Below are 22,436 nucleotides of genomic sequence, written 5' to 3' on the forward strand. Positions count from 1 at the left end.
CTAAAATTGTTGATTGATGTTAAAGTGTGCACATTCTTTATCTCTTTACATGTTTTAAGGTTGTCCTTCCATTTTATTGTGCAGAGAAATGTAGAAATGTATCGGGCAACAATTCGTGACAAAGCTCGAACTCGATCAAATGGTCAAAGAAGTTAAGGTATGCATATTATTCTTATTTCAGAATTTATTTAGTCCAATGCTAGCATATCTTATCACCATTACTGTGTAGGAGGCATCTGCCCTAGATAAACTACCCACCTTTTTTTTTTGTTACAACAGTCATACTTACAAGTTCATCAATCAAAGTTAAGAGAGCAACTATGAACTGGAGATGTAAAAGAAATCGAAGTACCTGTATATTTTAAGCAGAGATAAAGAATTCTTTTTGCTTGAAAAAGTTGGGGTTTTTACTGGCAAAATCGTTTTTACATCGTGTCTTAATTTTATTTTGTAACAATAGTCAACTATACAAGTTCAAAAAGCAATGGTGAGGGAGAAGCTTTGGCCTCAAACTGTTAATGAAACCATAGTGTGTATATCTTCTTCCACGATTGTACGTTTTACGATTAATACCTTATAATCCTTCACAAGGTTATATGGCTAACATTTGTAAAAGTCTTAGCTCATCAACTATTTCGGTGATGCTGGAAAGTTTTAAGAATGTTGTATAGACATTACTATACGTAGAGGGTAATATTAGATATATATAAGCTATATGGTGTACAACTAAAATGTTGTGTAAGGCTTCGGATGTACATATAAGATATTTGAATATGCAATCATTACGATAAGATTCAGCTGTCTTCTCAATAAGTAGGAGATTCAAGCATCCACCTGTCCTATTTGTGTAAGTAATTGATTAAGCTGACACCAAAGTGTTGTAATCATCTTTGTTTTGTTAAAACATCATAATTTCTAAAATAAACTCTGGGTGTTGTAATTCATGCAAGCTAGATCGAGTTTATCATAATTTATACTAAACTCTCATGCATATATCCAATATAATAGTATAAGCAAGATTAGCATTTTTGCTAGAATATGATCAACACCTTCCCCACCATCTTGCCCAAGATTGTAATTGAGTAATATGATAGGTAGTCTAGAAATGTGTTGTTTTGTCAGCTATAATAGTTATTTGTTCAACTCTTCTGCTATGAAAATTATGGGACTGAAGACACATTATTTTGGTATCAACTCTGGTAGGACACGCCAGATAACACCGTTGGAATAAATGTTATCCGAGATTCTACTTATTATATCTAGCTTTATAATCACTAATGAGCATAAGTTGCCAACAAGGAAAGTGAGCAATTATTCAACTTGGAAATCAAGGAAAGAAAATGAAGAGACATCTTCCTAACAGATCCTCTAGATCCCATTCCCCCATTCTTAATATTGGATAGGTTTAACGTTTTTCCATTTTATTTATCAATATTTTTTTTTGGATCCAATAGAATAATTTATTACATTTTCTTTTTTAGTGATTCTCTTTATCCATTTCCCTTCTTATTGTACTCCTTTTACTATTTATGTACCTAATTTTATTATATAGTTTGTACTAATGTTTGGGTTAGCCAACTTTTATCTAAATGCACTTTTGCACCTTGAGCAGATGAACAATTCTAATTTTGCGAACTCAAGGGTTCCATTGCAAAAGCAATTCCTTGAGTAGGGTTTGGCTCACTGAAATTGTCAGTTTTATATCCAAACAATTTATTTTTTTTCACTTCATCAATTTGCCCTCATATGGTACTCCTTTTTTATTATTACTAGTTGCCTATTTTTCGTCCTTTGGAGTGTGTTAATGTTTGATCTTATATGAGGAAAAGCTAGCCAAGGTTGAGTACACAAGCAGACTGAAGTGGAAGCATGCATTCAAGCATTTCAAGATCAGTCAGATTTAAATTATAATAATATATGTTCAACTTATGTTAGATTTGATGTATCTTACGATAGGAGCTGCAAGAGCAATTTTGTTGAAGGATGGGGCAATGTTGTTGATATAGAAGATCATAACATCATCACCTGATGCAGGAGAATGGATAGATGTTGCTGAAGTTGCTGCTCTCTTATCAAGAGGAAGGATATCCTAGTTTTTAATATGGAGGCTAGGGTGACAACCAAATGTTATCACTGTCCTTAAGTTGCCTGAGGAAGCTAGCAGTTGAAAGCTAATGAGTATACAATTATTTAGTTTTCTCTTAAAGATCGTGGAACCATGCATGTTTACTTGGTTGTTTTAGCTGATTCCTATGTTATATTGGGGTGGTTCATGATTCGGCCAAGTGGGCCCTTAGGAATCAACTAGAAACAATGGTGGAATGCTCTTTTATGTGCACTATTGCATGTTTCGTTAAATGAAGTACGCCTTTATAAGCATTGGGTTGTTGTGATTTTTGTATGTTTGAAACGGTAGCTATATAATAGCTAACATTACAATGATTTCTTATCGAGGAATTATTATCTAGCTAATACATTGTTGCACAAGACAGCACCAATTGGTTTCGATGGCTTCATTTGGAAGATGTTTGCCACTTACTGTTTGAAATATCGAAAGCATTCCAAATAAAAACGATACAAAACTTTAGAGAACATATATCCAATATGGCAACGTTGATTGGAGAATTAAGAGGGTGAAAACATATCAAACCACGAGTAGTTGGCTTAAGGTTGTGCAAACGACAACTATAACAACATTCGTCAATATTGAAAATCCCGGTACTACTCTCTCTCTCTCTTTTTTCCATAGCGTTTATTCAAATTACAATTAAAAGGTCACAATAATTTTATGAAATATTGTGAATTAGATGTAAAATTAGGTTACTGTTAATTATAATTAAATGTCACAATACCTTTAAGAAATCCCCGACACAGGCACTAACTAGTACATCACATTGTACTACTTATATCATATTTATGATCAAAGTATCAAACAACAAGGGATTATGATGAGAAGATCAATGTACAATTTTTGATAATTACAAAAAAAATAAAAAATAAAAAATACACTTAAGTAAACATGAGTACGTTGTAAACATATTCTTAAACTTAAACCAAGATCTTGAATCGCATGAACTCACCAACATCATAATAATCATAAATCAATGATTAAACGTAAATAAACATACTTTAATCTATAGTTTTAATGAATGAAACTTGTAGAACGGCGAAGGAGAACTTGTTTCTCACCCTAAGCATTTTCTCTAACCCTAATGTGTTTTTCTTAACTTCATGACATAATACACAACTATGGGCATGTGTATATATAGAGAAAAGGGGGAAGAGGACAATTTCCTTAATTGGACAATGATTCTAATTTTTCATAAAAATTAGACTATAATTGGAAACAACTTCTAATTGCTAAAATATTAATATGGATTTAGATACTTCATCATATAAGCCCATGTCATGTAAACCATTAATTATACATGACATGTGTCCATTGTGTGGGACAACTTTAGGGATTCAATAAAATCTAACAGTCTCCCACTTGGCCCACATGACAAGTTTTATTGAAAATATATACCTTATAATAGTTTTGTAAAACGACTCATCATGGGTTTAACTTAAAATAACTGATATGCGTACGCGATTTTAAAAAAAATATATCCAACCCAATTTTCTCATTAATTTGGTCATCATAATGTCATTATCAAACAATCTACTCATATGAGTCATAGCGGTTGTGTGTCATTTATGCATGCGTGCGACACCATTCCTTCCATGTACTACGTCAATAATAATTTGTTTAACATAACGCATAAGTAAGAAGCATAGGTCAATGTATAATTTCCTAAAATGTCCAACATTGATAACTCGTTTCATTCATAATATGTACAAACTCCTACTAATGAAACAGAGTTGGCAAAAACACAAAATTGAGCTCTTAAGGTGTCTAATAGAAGAAACATAAATCATCAATGTATTCGTATAACCATAACATCATTGGTTGTATCAAAGACTTGTATTGTCGACATAATCCATAATTATCTTTGATAGTAACCTTGCTTAAGGACACACTAGTTCATAAGTTGGCGCTATTATATAATCTATAGACACTTATTGTTTTTGCATTCCATAAGTTATCTCCAAGTTCACCAATTTAGCACCTCAATAATGGTTTGTCATTCTTGGAGAAATAGGTGCAACTTAAGTTCTCAACAATTTAGAAATAAAGTTAACAAAATTCTAAGATAATATGCACACTATACATCGTAAATTGTGGCCTCAAAGCAAACCACGAACTCAGCTTTATTAGTGGAAGTAGCAAGGTAATTTGCTTCACATTATTCCACAAATTTGCCCGTTCATAAATATAGTAACAAAACTCAAATTTACTATAAAAGGGAATCAACATAATCTGAGTTTAAGCATTCAATCACGATCAAGTGATTCATCGTAATAAATGTGAGCTAATTAATAAACAAATATTACTTTAAAATGCACCAGTAGCTGAAAAAACTTAATATAGATAATATCTCTAAAACTTTATTAAAATGTGTTTCATGAGACAACGCTAATAATTATTGTCATTGATCTCAAAAAATTTCGATTTCAATGAAATATGTTGCCTCATCAATATCTTTCATTTCAAAGTTCTTGAAGAAAAAAAATATCTATTTTTATGCAATTAAACCAAGACCACTACTAGCTAACAAAACGTCATAACATACAAGATCGAAAAATATGCTCCCACTGACCTTCAGGTATACACACTAATCAATAGTGCTTCCCTTAAAGCTGAAGAGACTAATGATATTGTTTAACTTAAAATATCATCATTGGGAAACTCGTTTATTAAGTCCATAATATGACTCTTAAGTTTGCAAACTATGCGTTCTCTTCATTATGAAGTTACATACAGAAAAGTGATTTTGACATTTATTTAGTGAAGCTCCAAATCGTAATGAGTCACAAAAGCCATAATGATTCTAAGTGATACCTGCTAGGACACACACAATATTGCTAACACCTTTGACGGTGGAATCTTTAGAACAAGTCTAGCTATGTCTTTTATTATTGCCTTTATAGATACGCTTTGTCTGCAAGACACATTTATAATAGACTTTCTTGTATCCTTTTGGCAATGTGACAATATCCTTAACTCCATTATGTTCCATTGATTTGAACTTTATTTTATGGTGTCAATATAATGAGTAGAATCAATACCTATCTTGGCTCATAGAAATGAAACCGAGTTTGCACAGACCCTAGATCATAATCGGATTCTTGTAGATATGCCACAATGTCATTCGGAATTGTAGATCTCTGTGTTATATAAGATTTTCCAAATACCATTCCTTGTGGTTTTTCTACAAACGCTTCATTGATGAGAATCCCATTATGGAGTGTTTGATCTTATAACAATTGTTCATTCATATTGAATAAATCAATAACATGAGGATCAACAATTACTGTAGAAGCTACAAGTATCTAGATTTACGTTAAAGCTTCTTTACTTTTCACATATCATAATTATGTAGTTGTTTTTCTTTAATAGACACGTATCATGATATGTCACTCCCACTGATTTCACTATTGTCAAAGGATCTAATGTTACCAGTTTCTACTATTATCGTACTATGGTTAGATAAGTCAAATCTATATACCCTTTAGATTTTTCAAGATAACCAATTAATAATGTTACTAGTAACTTTTCTAAAATCCAATATACTTTTATGTGGATAATTTATAAGCTCAAACTCTATTGGTATCCCTAAAATGGTAGATAACATGAACTAGGTTTCATTTTATTCCATAACTACTCAAAAGAGTCTTTGAAACTTTCTTACTGAAAAGCGAGTTCAGTTTACCACAATAGTACGTCTTTATAACTTTAAATATCTACAATAACTAGGGTAATTAGACTAACTTAACCTAATCCTAACCATGTCCTATATAGTAAGATGAATTACGCCTTTCATCAATATCATTATACTGTGGAGTTCTAAGTATTGTGTATTTCTCACAATTACAACGCTTTTCTAAAACTTTGACAATTATTAGTCTAGGACATTGACATTTATCTTAATTTTCACCACTTCAATTTGGTTTGACAGTCTTCACTTGTCTGTTTAGTTGCTTACAATCTCAATAATATAAATCTTAATGACTCACGCTGGTAGAGATTCATTATGTAAGATAGGAACATAATCTTAATGTGAATTGTCATCTTCATGTGAGATGTATCTCACAACAAAATACAAAGTGGAAAAATGTATATAAATGTCAATACTTATTGTGGCTTCATTTCTTGTGTGTTGGTTTGTTTTCTACACTCCACACACATATGAGATTAGCAAATTTAGATTCGAATGAATTACATCATATGCTAATCTTTCTATAAACTCTTTCTCTGAAAATTTATACATTCTTCATGCCACAACTAAGAAGACATGACAATCTTTTAGCTACGTTCAAGTCTAACTTTAAGATGTATAATAATAAAGTCTCTATTCGATAATCAAACAAGTATGGTATCCGTGGATATCCTATACTTATTTAACCAAAGAACACATATTACCGCTTAATGTTTATTCAACCTTACATGTTTGGTCTACTTGTGGGAAACTTAAAACAATTGAAAAAACAAACAACTATTATTGTCACTATTATAACTTTCAAGAACATAGTTGGTTCACTGTGGTGAATTCCAAATTATACATAAAGTGAATGTTTCAAGTCAATATTCATGAACAAAGTTGAAATTACTGTGGTGAACACCAACTTATACATAATATGAATATGCGACACCTTAGGTTTTGACAAGTAAAACTTTATGGTATATGAATTGGGACTTTAATAAACAAAATAATGCTCACTACATTAAAACTTTGATTATTAATACAAATAACTATAATTTAGATTAAAATCTAATGATGAACATAATAGTATCATTGCAATATCACCTGTGGGTGAGTACTACAACACATGAGGTGTTCAATCCATAATAATATGATGATGAACGTATATTATAATTGTGAAACCACCTGTGGATGTGTATCACAACATACAAATAGTTCACTTACATTTAGGGCCAAGTCATTAAGTATGTCAAAATTAGATAGGTCTACTACCTGTGGGCATTCAAGTCCATATCTAACTCTTTAGTACACATTATCACCCTAAATTAATTAGAACTGTAACGTTAATGATATTTACAACTTCTCAATATTGGGTCACTGTGGTGACTACCAAATGATCAGCTTTATATCAATTATTTTAACTTTATTATAATCCCAATGGATCCTTAATCATCATCATAAATAATATTATACAATGTCACTAACAATAGTACAATGAAGTATTCACAATATCTTACTATTGGGCTACTGTGGCAGCTATCAATACAGCCTAATTTGTGAGTACCAAATCGTTAAATGACATTGGTTAACATATATAATCATAGTGAAAGCTAAACATGCAGCGGAATAACGTGTGTACTTTCATAATGTACAGGATCAGAAAGTTCACTATGAAATAATCATTATAGTAGGAATTGATTGACTTCAATAATATTAATAAACCAAAAGAAATATTCATTCTTTCTATTATATTGCATGCTTTGAACGTAATAAAACAGATAATGCACGCAACTTCGGAAGTCAAAATATAACTTAGCAAATCATAAATATATATTGAACAACCTAATGAATATCTTAAAATGTTTAAGACAAATTTTACGTTTGCCATCAATAATATGGTATTCACAATATCTTAAGATTTTGAGCTACTTTGGCAGCTACCAAAACAATATTATTGTAATTACCACCATGCTCTCAATAGACATTATTCAACATGATAGTAGGTAATATTAACATCATAAATATGCTCATACAATTAAACCATGATATGCAGTGGAAAAAAATCGAATTTAATAATGTATTCGTTAAATAGAGCATGCATTCATATACCTAAAGTTGTTAATCCCAAATGAATTCAATTCATGTTTTAAGCCTTTCAATAATATAGGATTCGTAAAAACCTTCGTAACGACTATTTATGCGTTAAAAACGGACTTAAAACAAATTTTATAAGGCAAAAACAAGTTATATGGGTCTGTAAATCGAGTCTGGTTCGGGTCAGCAAGCCGATCTGGGTCAATCCAGTTCTGGGTTGGGTCAGATCCTTACCCATACAGCTCATGGGCTTAAAACATAAGTCAGGTTATAAGAAGTTAGGCCCGAAAAAAGGCCATCCAGCAAATCAGGTCCAAAACAGGTTTATAAAACGTTAGGCCCGAAGTAAATAAACTTAAAGTCCATCTTAATGGGTGATGACGTCATGTCATCTCCTTCCTCAATCAACTAGCTTTCGAACCCGTCCTACGAACGGGTGTCGTTATATTAAATTATTCTAAAAAATATTTGAACTATGTAGATAGATCTATTTATGAGATATGAATATTACATTGGTCACTTATCCAAATTTCTTGCAACATGAAAACCACACTCCATAAAATAATAATAATAATAATAATAATAATAATAACGCACTTTTATAAAAACCCTTCGAGTTCTTTTTGTTATTTAATAATAGAAGTTTGATAAAATTTTTGTGAGAATGCCCAATGAGACGAAATTCATATTGAATATACTTGAATATCAAGTCATTCTCAATCATATACTTGTCGAGATATTTCCACTACACATAAAACAACGATGTTTTGAGGTTAGTTCAATGCATTAGCATTTAATTTCTGATTTTTCGTTAAATATTTTTTGAGATCAGTTCATTGAATTTGTATCTAGTTTTTGATTTTCTGTTAATTCATCTTTGAGGTTAGTTCAATGCAATTACATCCAGTTTCTGATTTCCCATTTTTCAATTTTTGTTAATTATTATTTGAGGTTAGTTCCATGAATTTGTACTTAGTTTTGAATTGTGCGTTAACAACTCTATGAGGTTAGATCAATGCATTTGCATCCAGTTTCCTATTTCAAGTTAATTATAATTTGAGTTTAATTAGTTCAATGCATTTACATCCAATTTTCAATTTCCCATTAATTATTTTTTAGGTTCGTTCAATGCATTTGCATCTAATTTTCGATTTCCAGTTAATTATTCTTTGACGTTAGTTTGATGCATTCACATCCAGTTTTCGATTACACCTGAATGATTCTTTGAGATTAGTTCCATGCATTGACATCCTGTTTCTGATTTGTCGTTAATTATTCCTTAAGTTAGTTCCATTCATTTGCATCCAGTTTCTAATTTCTTGTTAATTATTCTTTTGGGTTAGTTTGATGCAGTTTCATGTTGTTTCCGATTACCCGTTAATTATTCTTTGAGGTTAGTTCCATTCATTTGCATCCACTTTCCGATTTTCTATTAATTTTTCTTTTGGGTTAGTTTGATGCAGTTTCATGTTGTTTCCGATTACCCGTTAATTATTTTTTGAGGTTAGTTTGATGCATTTGTATCCAGTTTCCGAGTTCTCATTAATTATTCTTTGAGGTTTATTGAATGCATTTGCATCTAGTTTTCGATTGTCTGTCAATTATTCTTTGAGGTTAATTAGTTCAATACTTCAATGTACTTGTATCCAGTTCCTGGTTTCCCGTTAATTATTCTTTGAGGTTAGTTCATTGCAGTGTTACATCCAATTTTCGATTTCCCGTTAATTATTCTATGAGGTTAGTTCATTGCAGTGTTGCATCCAGTTTCCGATTTACCGTTAATTATTCTTTGAGGTTAGTTCATTACATTTGCATCCAATTTTCAATTTTCAACCCACTAATTATTTTTTGAGGTTAGCTCAATGCATTTGTATCAAGTTTTTGATTTCCCGTTAATTATTCTTTGAGGTTAGTCGATGCATTTGCATCCAGCTTCCGATTTCCCATTAATTATTCTTTGAGGTTAGTTAGCTGGATTTGTATCCAATTTTCGATGTCATGTTAATTATTCTTTGGTTCAGTGCAGTTGCATCCAACTTCTAATTTTCCGTTAATTATTCTTTGAGGTTAGTTAAATTCATTTGAATCCAGTTTCCAATTTCACGTCAATTATTCTTTGAGGATAGTTTAATGAATTTGCATCCAATTTTTTATTTATCGTTAATTATTTATTTGAGGTTAGTTTATGCAGTTATATCTAGTTTTTTTTATTTTCTGTTAATTATTCTTTGAGGTTAGTTAAATGCATTTTTATACAATTTTTGATTTCTTGTTAACTTTTCTTTGGCGTTAGTTCAATACAGTTGCATCCAGTTTCCAATTTTCCACTAATTATTCTTTGAGGTTAGTTCGATGCATTTGCATCAAATTTTCGATTTCCTGTTAACTATTTTTTGAGATTTCTTCAATGTATTTGCATCAAGTTTCCGATTTCCCATTAATATTATTTGACGTTGGCTGGTTCAATGCATTTGCATCTAATTTCCCGATTTTGCAATAATAACTCTTTGAGATTAGTTCGATGCATTTACATCCAGTCTCCTATTTCCAGTTACCCTTTAGTTATTCTTTGACGTTAGTTCATTGTAGTGTTGCATCCAGTCTCTAATTTCCCATTAATTATTCTTTGAGGTTAGTTCAATGTACTCACATCTATTTTCCGATTACTCATTAATTTTTCTTTGAGGTTTGTTCAATGCAGTGTTGCATCCATTTTCCTATTTCCCGTTAATTATTCTGAGTTAGTTTAATGTAGTGTTGCATCCATTTTCCGATTTCTCATTACTATCCTATTTCCCATTAATTATTTTTTGGGGTGGGTTGGTTCAATGCATTTGTGTCTAGTTTCTGATTTCCTGATAATTATCAAAGTTGGTGTGTAATACCAACTTTTATTTATTGTTATGTCCTCAAAGCAGATAATAAGAATGTTCATCGTTTGCTAATTCATGTTAGCACGTAAAGAGCATGAGCACTGATATGTTTATTGATTCAATGACCTTTTTTCCAAAAAACTCAGGTACTCCTCTTCATGGTTTAATATTTGAAAACCAATAGAGACAAATGTGGAATGTGGTCTGTGATAGAAGGCAAATAAATACTTAATTTACTAATAGTGCAATTACAAAAAAAAAAAAAAAAAAAACCACTCTTAAAAACATGAAAATTTCAAAACAAACCTGTGATAAAAATTTCAATTTTGTTCTACAAAAGAAATCTATTAATTAGAACCCCATCACAAATTAAAATGAAGTAAAGCATAAGAAATAGTCGAATTAACACTGAATCACAGTATCACTCTATATTAGAAATGAATTCAGACTACAACACTAACAAAAACAAAAAGTTGGATAAGTTGCCTTTAAATATATATCAGCTGCTTTGTAGAGTCCATCATCAATAACTCGGGCATAGTCAAGCAAGATTTCAATGATATCAATGAATTTCCGTAGATCTAGATATGGATCAGGCGCAATTTTCGCTAGATAAGAATCAATGAGTCATCCAACCTTCAGAACTGAGCCATGACTTAGAGAACCAAGACCTTCAAATTCATACCCAAAATGTGATGCTTTTTTAGATTTTTCGTCTTCGATTTGTTGCAAAAGAAACCAAGTGCTAAGAAATCCTTCCTTTTGTAATTGTAAGTGGGATGAAAGTACCAATAAAGTAGCTTAAGGCTAACAAAAATATAGTAAAGCAACACATGTGAAAGAAAATCAGCATTATATTATATTAATAGCACACCTGAATCTAAGAACATACAAAACAATCAGGTTAGAAAATCAATCAAACGTACCCAACTGGGTCGAAAAACGCAGTACCGATTGCTTTGACTTTAAGATACATTAAACATTAACTTGTGAACCGAAAAATTGGGGAAACCGACTCCCACAAAATTTAAGAAATATCAAATATGAATTATGTTGTGTGCCTAAACTTTAATTTTAAGAAAATAAATCCATATGAGCATATTACTTAACTATTATGGTACATGATCATGGAACATTTTGGTTTCCCTCAAGTATCTATATTATCATGTAGGTTTACATCATTTTACTTTACGTATGCATTTGAAGAATGGTAGTCTGAACGACACAAATGTTCCAACATAAACATATGTACACAATAAAATTAGTGCGACCAAAAAATTTAGAAGTACAGTTTCAAGCTAGTTTTGAATATATAGTCCAACAACTTCACAAAACACAATCTAACTCAGTTATATCGTATCAGATTTGCGAGGTTTACTTATTATTATTATTATTATACCCTAAAAATCTCCTATTGAAGAATCTCTTAAAAATACCCTAAAAACATACCCTAAAATAATAAAAAAACCTCATTTAGTCTACTAACTCACCTTCTGTTGAAGAATCTTCTATTTGTGTTTCCATGTAAGAATCTCCTATTTCTGGCAGTGCCACTGACACTCCCTGAGAAATTTATCTACTCCAAAATACCATTGGCATGCAAGCTACTAACACACAAACCTTAAACATATACAAAATAATTCATTCCCACTTGAGTACACTACTAACACCAATAACCCCATTCAAAATTTAAACAACGACCATGAACTTATCATATTATACAAATATAACCAAATAACAACCATGAAAGTAAGTTTGGATGACTTAAACTTCTAAAGATATTATGGATAGAATCATTGATGTCTACCCAAGCACGAATTGGTCTAGAAATGCTCTTAGGAAATTAAGAGTGAAGAATAAAAAATAACAACCACATATTGAAACAAATAAAAACAATATAGAATATGGAAAAAAAAACACTTGGTTATCAGATCCATCAATAAGTAACTACATTTACATCTTTAGGATGCACTGAAATCTTAATATTATGTCAAAAGAAGTTTATCCGTTAGCATGGATGGGGCATGCTAATAACTACAGAAAAAGGAAATATAAGTCTTAAACACATTATATAAAATACAGCTAGTAGATGAGTGAAAATAGTTACTTGAAAATTTTTATTGATCAAGAATTGCTCATATGAAGGAGAAGTTCAAAGCTCCAAAACTATACATGTAAGGTTTAAAACTTTAGATCCACTTACTAACGTTCTTATGGAACATACTAAAATATGTGGATAGTATATAGATAGTGACGACTAAAATAAATAACTTAACCTTCTCCCTAGATGAGGAAGTAGATTGAGTTGATAAACAGTTAAGGTTGGTATATATACCTAAAATGTATGGTTTGTCAATCTCGGAAGTTTCAGTCAAACGTACTAATGTTAGACCTGCATTATCTTCTCCCTTAACACTCCAAACTTTATGGTAAACACAAATCAAAAGAAAGAAGATTTTTGAAATCAGCACATACTGGGGAGGTAGAGAAAGAAGACTTTTGAAATCAGCATAATAGTTGTAAATTGAAGAACTCGAGAATATGGGATACTTAGAAGTTCAAGAATTGGGACTTTTAGTTCCTATTAAGTTTTTTTCTCGCAACTTGTTTCTCTAGCTTTTTTATTAGCAATTTTTTTCTCCTGATTTGAATAGAGTCTCTTCTGTAATCTTTATTATTCTTTGTTTGGATGTGTATAGATTAGGAACATGAAACATAATTAATTAGGACTCTTGAAGAAGAGAGTCTCTCCGGTAATCCTTATTATTCTTTGTTTGGATGTGTATAGATTAGGAAACATGAAACATAATTAATTAGGACTCTTGAAAAGAGATTTAGTATATAAAGGAAAGTAGGAAACATAATTAATTGAGACTCTTACTTACTATTTTTTTTCTCATATTTTTTCTTAATCCCCCTGCTTACGTGGACAACCCCAATGAGCCCGAAAAGGGACTGCTATTATATATATATAAAGATAGGTATGAACAGACTTTCAACTTTGCAAAATAATAAAAAAAAACACATCATCAAAACGGAAATACATATTTTACCATGCAGATAAAACAAATCAATTATGGATAAAACAATCACATGAATTCTGGCGGCCGATCACCACCAAAACAACTTAACGAACCATCGACTTTAACCCTTGAACAGACCCATACACACCATTTGCTAGCAAATATACTATGGTCCCTTAATAACCACGATATCATCATAGGTGATTAAAACTATAATATCAGTATATCAGCATATAAAAAAAATTCAATTTCTGACAAAAAAATAACCCCAACATGAGCAATTCGTAGTAGTTCAAGTATACGCATAATATCGGTGAAAAACAAGCAGTAAGAATTACTTAACTGATTATACTTCACTATAATGGAAAACAAAAGCTTGATTTGTCAAGACAAGGTTTTAACAGAAAACATGATGTTTTACGGTGACGATCGAAATCCCGAAAAACTAAATCTCAATCAAGAATCATGGACCTTACAGTAATGAGAGGGTGAGAGTTCTTAAAACCTGACAAAAACTGATATATACAAACAAAGTTTTTGCAGTTCAATTAGATCATAATACCCTCAATATAAATTAAATATTAAAGTTCGTATTTGTAACGGGAGAAACATACGATTCACAACAAGGCAACAAGGCGACTGATACCACATGTAAACATATTCTTAAATGTAAACCAAGATCTTGAATTGCATGAACTCACCAATATTATAATAATAATAAATCAATGATTAAATGTAAATAAACATACCTTAATCCATAGCTTTAATGAATGAAACTTGTAGAACGACAAAAGGAGAACTTGTTTCTCACCCTAAGTCTATTCTCTAACCCTAATGTGTTTTTCTTAACTTCATGACATAATACACAACTATGAGGCATGTGTATATAGAGAAAAGGCGGGAGATGACAGTTTCCTTAATTGGACAATGATTCTAATTTTCTATAAAAATTAGACTATAATTAGACACAACTTCTAATTGCCAAAATATTAATATGAATTTGGATATTTCATCATATAAGCCCATGTCATGTAAACCATTAATTATACATGACATGTGTCCATTGTGGGACAACTTTAGGGATTCAATAAAATCCAACATACGTGAGTTGAACAAGATGTTTCAAAACAACTTACCTTGATCACAAGCTCACTTGAAAATTTCGGAGCAATTTCAAGCAAAAACAGATTAACCAATTAATTCGGGAAGTAAAATGATAGGATATACACAACAGTAACGGTTCAAAGGTTGTTGTACCTTCAAGCTGGTATGCCTTGTTTATAGGAATGTAGCAGTAAAAACGATAGCACGCACTATCAGGTAGGTCGTCTAGTTGTAGCTGCAATTATTCTATTAGCGAGAAATTTACTAGAAGTATAGGAAGGAAAGCTTGTATCATTAGGAAGCGCCAGTTTGAACAGATGGAGAGAATTATAATCTTTCTCAACCAACATTGTAACCTTTCCTGACAGTTGATATGCTTTTACTTGACCAGGAAACAAAAATAAATAAAAGAGAGAGGATATTTCCTACACTACAACAGAACATGGTTTTAGCAACGCCATACCCCATCGCTAAAGGTGCCTTTGAGCGTGGCAAAAGATCTGTCGCAACGCACCAGATGGCGTTGCAAAGGCGTTGCTAAAAAGTGCGTCTCAAATACTCAAATGCAACGCCAAAAGTGGCATGGCAAATGTTCTTAGTTTGTTGCGACGCCTGTGGACGCTGCTAATACACTAATTCCGTTGCTACTTCATTTATGAAAATTAAATTAATTGCAAAAAAATTTCAAACTATTTGCAACGCTTGACGTCGCAAAAGTGAGCTTGTAACAACTAGGATGGCGTTGCAAAAGTGATACATTTAGCTACACAACTAGGCGTCACAAAAGGCAACCTTTTGCTACACTATTTCCGTTGCGAAAAGTTTAAATATTTGGCTACACAATCTTGGGAAGCTTGAATATTTAGTGAACATTTGAAGGGCAAAAGACGCCTATATAATTTAGCCACACACCAAAGTGTGGCAAAAATGTCTACGTTACGGTAGAATCAAAGCTTTAGTTACACTAAAATTGTTGCGAATGATATAAATTTCAGAAAAACACACGCTTTATTTGGGACGCATTTAACATTACAGATTGTGCAATTCATACATATACCTATATATTTCCATTTACATAATCCTGCCCAAAACAATTTTTATATAACACATCTGTAATGCTAAATCATTCAATACAAAAGATCTTAAAGAATTCACATAACTATTTTTTGCAAAAAAACATCATCTCACATAATCTTAACAACGTTCAACTAAATTTAGACGAATTATTCAAAACTAAAATTCCACAAATAATGTCTATAGCATGCTAATTTGAGCAGCATCCACTCGGAGCTTCTTCTTGATTCTACTACTTCAAGCGACCGACCCAATGCAACAAACAAATTAAAAAAATTACTTAAGTAAATTTATTAGAAACATTAATAAACCTAAAATACACTCAAGTTGGCAATGTATGTGAAACTATGCACCTCCTATATGAGTAAATTGGTGCCCATGGCCAAAAACTTAGAAAGAACTTATCAAAGTTATAACTCGATCACATTCATGAAGACATAGATCAAATAAGAAGACAAAAATAGCCAAAAGCTAATAGATTTTGAACTAAATTGTACATGTAAATGCCAAACCATTAAAAAACCTTGTGTCATAAAGTTATCACCAATAAAACAATAAAATAAACAAGGCTAAACATCAAGTAAATCAAGCAAACAAGCTCAATTACAAAAATTAGTTCCAACAGATGGCAGAGTCAGATGTAAAGGTATCGGCCGTGGGATGCTTCCTGTATTCTCAAAATAAAAGGTGGGTTTTCAGGTTTTGTTCTCTTGTCTATTTCTAGTATCTTTTCTTTTTTAGGTTCTAACTTGTCGATTGCTAATATGAAGTAGGGACGACTTCCTGTCTCTTCGAGCCATTTTACAACCTTCAATCTTCCATGCAAAATGTAAAATTCTAACAATCCGGTTATTTTACAACCTTCAATCAAGCATGCAAAATGTCTAATTCTAACAATCCAGTTATTTTTCTTCGACAATATGCAAATAAAAGTATAAAACTCGGATGAAGCCTTGTCAAACAATGTCTCCAAAAACTAGTTGTACATGCATTGTAGAATGTCCATACCTCAACATTATAAATGCCAATTTTCCCATCAAAGAGGAGGGCCGATATCAACCCCTGATCTTTGGATACCAGTGAATATCAAAATTCCAGTTGGTTCCGTGGAGGTAATTCACATACTATCTGCACCAAATTTAATATAAAGCCAATATTGTTGACATCGAAAAACTATAGCCAAGTCGCGGACAATAATGTTAACAAGAATCTAGGAGCACAAATGGTTGAATAACAAAGAGCCAAAAAAGAAGTAGCACTAAATATGAAAATAAAACATTCCCACCTCTCCCGAGATTGTATCCCAAAGAAATAGTCCTATTGTATTTTGCAATTTAGCAAAAAGAGTTGTCGATCGGACACCATGACATTCGCGATTACATCCGGTGTAGAAAATAATTGGATAAATATGGTCAAGATGTTTTATTTGAAACAAACACATCCAATTATATGAAGAGAACTCGACATTGCCACAGAAATAGCTATTCCAGATTTTGATTAAAACAAAGCACCCAAGTTTACCAGCCAAGGAAAACACACATAATAAAAACTTAACCGACTTAAAAAATATAAATGAAGAAAGAGAAAAGAAAGCAAGAGAAATTTTGTATACATATATAGCCATCCAAGGTTAACTTCGCGATATCAATATGATGACGACAATATTTTCAAGACTTATTTTTTTATAGTATAACTTTATTCCTAATCCTTTAAATTCCCTTTTCCCCAGTAAAGGCGGGAATTGAACCCTAGACCTTGGGCCCAACCTCCCAAGTCCTTACCAGTAGGCCACTGGAATTAAATTAATTGGAAAAAATAAATAATAAAAATGAAACAGTGATGTCTCATACCTTTTGTGTGGCCCACAAACTCCTTCACTGGTGATATTGTATTCCTCACATCCCAAAGCTGTGGGTAAAGATCAGAGAAACATACCAAGCTAAGTACACAGAATCTTGAAAACCAGGTCATAGATAAGATAAATGTCAAGAGAAGCGTACTATAAGAGAAGGTGAGCTATCGTCATCGGATGCAACAATGAATTGTGTGGCAACATCCAGTTCCACCAAAAAGAAGAGCACCGTCTTCGATTTGAATCCATAAAAGCTTAATGACACAAAGATCACAACCAATCATGCAATGGAACATAAGATGAAAATTTGCCAAAGATATTTTCCAGTCACAAGTTTGTATCTTGCCTGATCATTGGCTTTTGCCGCTTTAAGTCCCAAACAACTGAAATACCAACGGTATAGCCATATTCAAAAATAAATAATATGCATTGAAACTAAACTGACACAGAGGAAAAAGAGTGAGTGTGAGAGAGAAGAAGATGTGTGAGTGAGAGTGAGTGTGAGAGAGAAGAAGATGTGTGAGTGTGTAAGCTGCTCAACCTTGTATGGCTTATAATGTATAGAGCCTTAAACCTCTTCTTCCCAGAAGAAGATGGCACCTCAAAACGAACAACAACAACAATCATCAAGCCAGCACCGTCTCTATCTTCTTGATGCACTATACTGTGAAGAAGAACGTTTGGAAGAAGGAGAAGAGAGTGAGTGTGAGAATAGTAATGTTACTAATGAAACAACAAACCCAACTACTTTCTTATTAGAACAAGACTTGTTTTGGGAAGATGAAGAGCTTGTATCACTCTTTTCTAAAGAAAAAGAACCCCATCTTCTTATTAACACAAGTAACTTCGATATTGACTCAAGTCTTGTTTTAGCTCGTAAAGAAGGTGTTGAGTGGATGTTAAAAGTTGACGCCTTTTACTATGGTTTCTCTGCACTCACTGCGGTTCTTCTTTGCATTAACTAACTATCTTGATAGATTCATGTCAAGCCTTCATTTTCAGAAAGATAAGCCATGGATGACTCAACTTGCTGCTGTAGCTTGTCTTTCTGTTGCTGCTAAGGTGGAAGAGACCCAAGTTCCCCTTCTCTTAGATCTGCAAGTGGAAGAAACAAAGTATGTGTTTGAAGCCAAATCTATTCAGAGAATGGAGCTTCTGGTACTTTCTACTCTTCATTGGAGGATGAATCAAGTTACACCACTTTCATTTCTTGATCACATAATAAGGAGGCTTGGATTGAAGAATAATCTTCATTGGGAGTTTATGAAGAGGTGTGAACGTTTGCTTAAATCATTCTTGATTCGAGGTCCGTTTTGTTATCTCCCTTCACTTGCTTGCAACAATGCCGCATGTTATCAAGGAGGTTGAACCTTGTAATCCCACCGAAAGTATCGAGAACCAGCTTATGGATATCCTTAAAATCAATCGACAAAGCTGGATGAGTGCAGTTCTTATCTTGGACTCTACTTCGGAGATATCAAGGAGAACCGAGAATGTGAGCTGCACTTGTAAAGCGCTAGTATCGGTTTGAACCCGCAGCCCAAATGGAGTAATTGATCGTCTTTTCAGCTCGATAGCTCGAACGCGATTCGTAAAGCGTGAGTTCTTCAAGATATCTTCTTCTCCAAAGTGTCCGTTCAAGAAAAAGCGAGAATCCGGGAGCTCCGGATGCCAACTTCTTTCAATCGTTTTAGCGGTCGATGTCATTACTAGTCCTCGTTAAGCACTCTTTCTTTTCTTATTATTTCTTATTCTACCAAAGATCCATGCTATTAAGAATTGTGGTTTTCATCATATATGTTCTTCAAGTGCAAGTCAAATTTCACCATCTCTGCATTTCTAGCCAATCCTAATTCACATTTCACATGTATGAGAAAATTATTGGAAACTTCTCCCACCATCACCAGTTTTTGGAGAATAAAGAGAAGAGGGAGATTGGAAAGCAGAGATGTGTGGCATTTGACTTGGAAAAGAATGAACAGTGATGAGGGAATGAACTATTTGATATAGTACACTATTATGTCTCAGCCATTATTCTTATTTATGAAAACATGCATTAGTAAGAATTCAAAGAAAAAAAAAAACACACAATTATCAATATACAGAAATGATAATGTCTTCCCTTTCTCACCTGTGGTACCATTATTAGAAGTGGATGCTAATATATGGTGGACCTTATGATTCCATGACAAAAATGAAACCTCTCCTTGCGCACCAGATCCAACACTCTGCACAATATTTCACTGTCAAATCGCAAGCGTTTCATCTCGACAAGAATCATTTCTTAAAGGAGGTCGAATTCAGTTGGAACAACAAAGCATGTTCAACTTGAAGATACCGATTCCATTAAAATTTACTAGAAGTAGCACGTTCATAAGCTAAGTTCACTGACCTGCTTGAAGTGGTAAACCTTTGAACAACTAATAATAGTTAAAAGCGCTATGTGTAACAATAATATATACAATGATAGGGTGATTACAATTTCCCTAAAGCACTCTAGTTGCCTAAACAGAATTCCCAAAAAGCACCCCAAAACAAAAACACAAAACATAAAAACAAAACAAAAATGCCGAGCCTAGCTGAAAATTTCCCATATTGTACTTGAATGACATTCAATTTGAAAGTCCATATTTCTGAATGATAACGGAAAATTTGTCATTCTTGTAGTCTCAAATAATGGGGTGCTTACTTAATAGGTATAGGAACAAACAAATTCGGGTGTGGTGAACAGTAACATAACTCTCCTCTTTGCAAGTCGATTGGCGGAGGGACTTAAAAGGTATATCTGACAAAGTTTTGGGTGAAAAGGAATAAAAAGGACTGCGGATGAGTAACAGTGCAAACGCAGAAACGAATGCTCTCTCTCTCTCTCTCTCTCTCTCTCTCTCTCATTTCTTGGGGTTCCTTCACTACTTGTTTATTTCATTCTCGTTTTCTTTACAAATTTGCTTTAAATTGGTTCTCCTTGAATTCTATAATAGATAGAATTTGGCGTTTTGTACATTTGGATCCAATAAGCAGTGTAGCTCTGCAAGTTAGTTTGTCGGGATTAGAAGATCTACCTAGGTTTAAGACATAAGGATATGGAAAAATTATACGAAACCCTCTAAGCCACTCCGGTAAAGCTCACTGCCATTAATATATAACTAACTAGATACTCCATTACATACAAAAGAGTCAAATAAGTTGAGCTTCAGACGGCAAAAATCGGACAAAGATGAAATTGTTGTCAATCTTACAGTGCATGCATCAATTGAGAAATAATGTTGTTTTGTTACCTTGAGTGGTGGGAAATGAGTAGGTTCTGCTGGATTTGCCAGGTCCCAAATGCAGATTTCCCCTTCAACAGCACCAGATACAAGAAGGTTTGGCAAATTGGTATTGAATTCGAGACCACGAACCTTTAGCCCAGAGGTAAGTAAAAGTGTGAGGAAATCAAGAGAGGATGATGTAGGCGGGGGTTATGAAAAACTTACAGGGCCTGTATGCTTTGGAAAACGCGTCCAACAAGAGAACGGTCAACATCCTGTGAACTGCAGGGATAAACGTTTATTAATTGATTAATTATTATTAAGTAAGGAATGAATTTTGTAGTTGTTATTGAAGAAACCCTAAATGGATCCCGATATAACAGGAAAACAATGGATGGATCGGTTGATGGTAATATAAAAATCATAATAATAAAGGCATTGAGAAATAGACTACCGAATGAGAGAGAGGGGATTCCAAATGTTGATCTTTGCCATCGACGACCACCAAATGAATGAGACCAAGGGAGAATTCTTCGGTGGTCCCAGATCCGGCCTTGCCCCAGCAGAGACGGTTGAATCTAATTGTACGTGAAACAACAGATTCTTTTAATCGAAAAAAAAAAATGAAACTTTCAACAAACCCAAAATCAAAACTAACGTTTTTCTGGTTGTGGGAGATTACCTTAAAATCAAAACACCAATCCCAATCCTAGAACCGAAAACAAAGTCTTTTTTTAAATTTAATATGTAATATGAAAAAAAAAAATAGATTGCGAAATATGGAAAGCTTATATGAATTATCTTAAATGTAGAAGAAGACTACCTTAATTCGGGGGTGGAAGATTGAAGCCACCTAGCAATAGCAATATTTGTTGAAGAAACTAAAGAGGGGAGCGAGCAGTTGGAGAGAAGAAGTGATTTTAGGGTTTTTTTTTTTTTTTTTTTGTTTTGTTATTCTGTTGTTATTTCTATTTTCAGTATTTTGTTATTTTGTTCGAGCCAAAACCCAAAAGAAAGCCCGCGAAGAAGGCTGTGAAAATTGAAAGAGTTCAATTGTGACGCCACAATCGCCGCAACAAATATATACCAAATATTGAGAAACCAGAAATATTAAATCGACTAAAGATTATAGCAATGAATCTGGCGCAAATAATTCCATGTATTGTCGCGGCGCGACAAGCTGCGTTATAATGCTAAAATTTCTAAAAAATATTTGTTATTGTTTCTTAAAAATAATAAAAGCAAGCATTTGTCACGGTCTAGGGCGTTGCAATATGTGAATGCAAATAAGTCGAAAGACATTTAGCGGCCGCCGGGCGCGTTAAATAGATGTGTTTTAGCAACAAATTTTTAGCGTGGCA

The 22,436-nt window shown here is 32.8% G+C and overlaps 1 long non-coding RNA gene and 1 pseudogene across 1 annotated transcript; one reads left to right on the plus strand and one right to left on the minus strand.

Moving 5' to 3' along the window:
- Nucleotides 1-18,079: 18,079 nt before the first annotated feature.
- Nucleotides 18,080-21,358, minus strand: LOC147481946 (uncharacterized). Its single transcript, XR_015205214.1, has 4 exons — nucleotides 21,301-21,358; nucleotides 21,103-21,225; nucleotides 19,956-20,052; nucleotides 18,080-18,207 (listed from the first exon to the last, which is right to left on the minus strand). It is a non-coding gene; the product is annotated as an uncharacterized LOC147481946 (long non-coding RNA).
- LOC147481947 (cyclin-D3-1 pseudogene) lies at nucleotides 18,225-19,355 on the plus strand (annotated as a pseudogene).
- Nucleotides 21,359-22,436: the final 1,078 nt, after the last annotated feature.

Source organism: Coptis chinensis, chromosome 8 (genome assembly GCF_015680905.1).
Source record: "Coptis chinensis isolate HL-2020 chromosome 8, ASM1568090v1, whole genome shotgun sequence".
NCBI classification, from domain to species: domain Eukaryota; kingdom Viridiplantae; phylum Streptophyta; class Magnoliopsida; order Ranunculales; family Ranunculaceae; genus Coptis; species Coptis chinensis.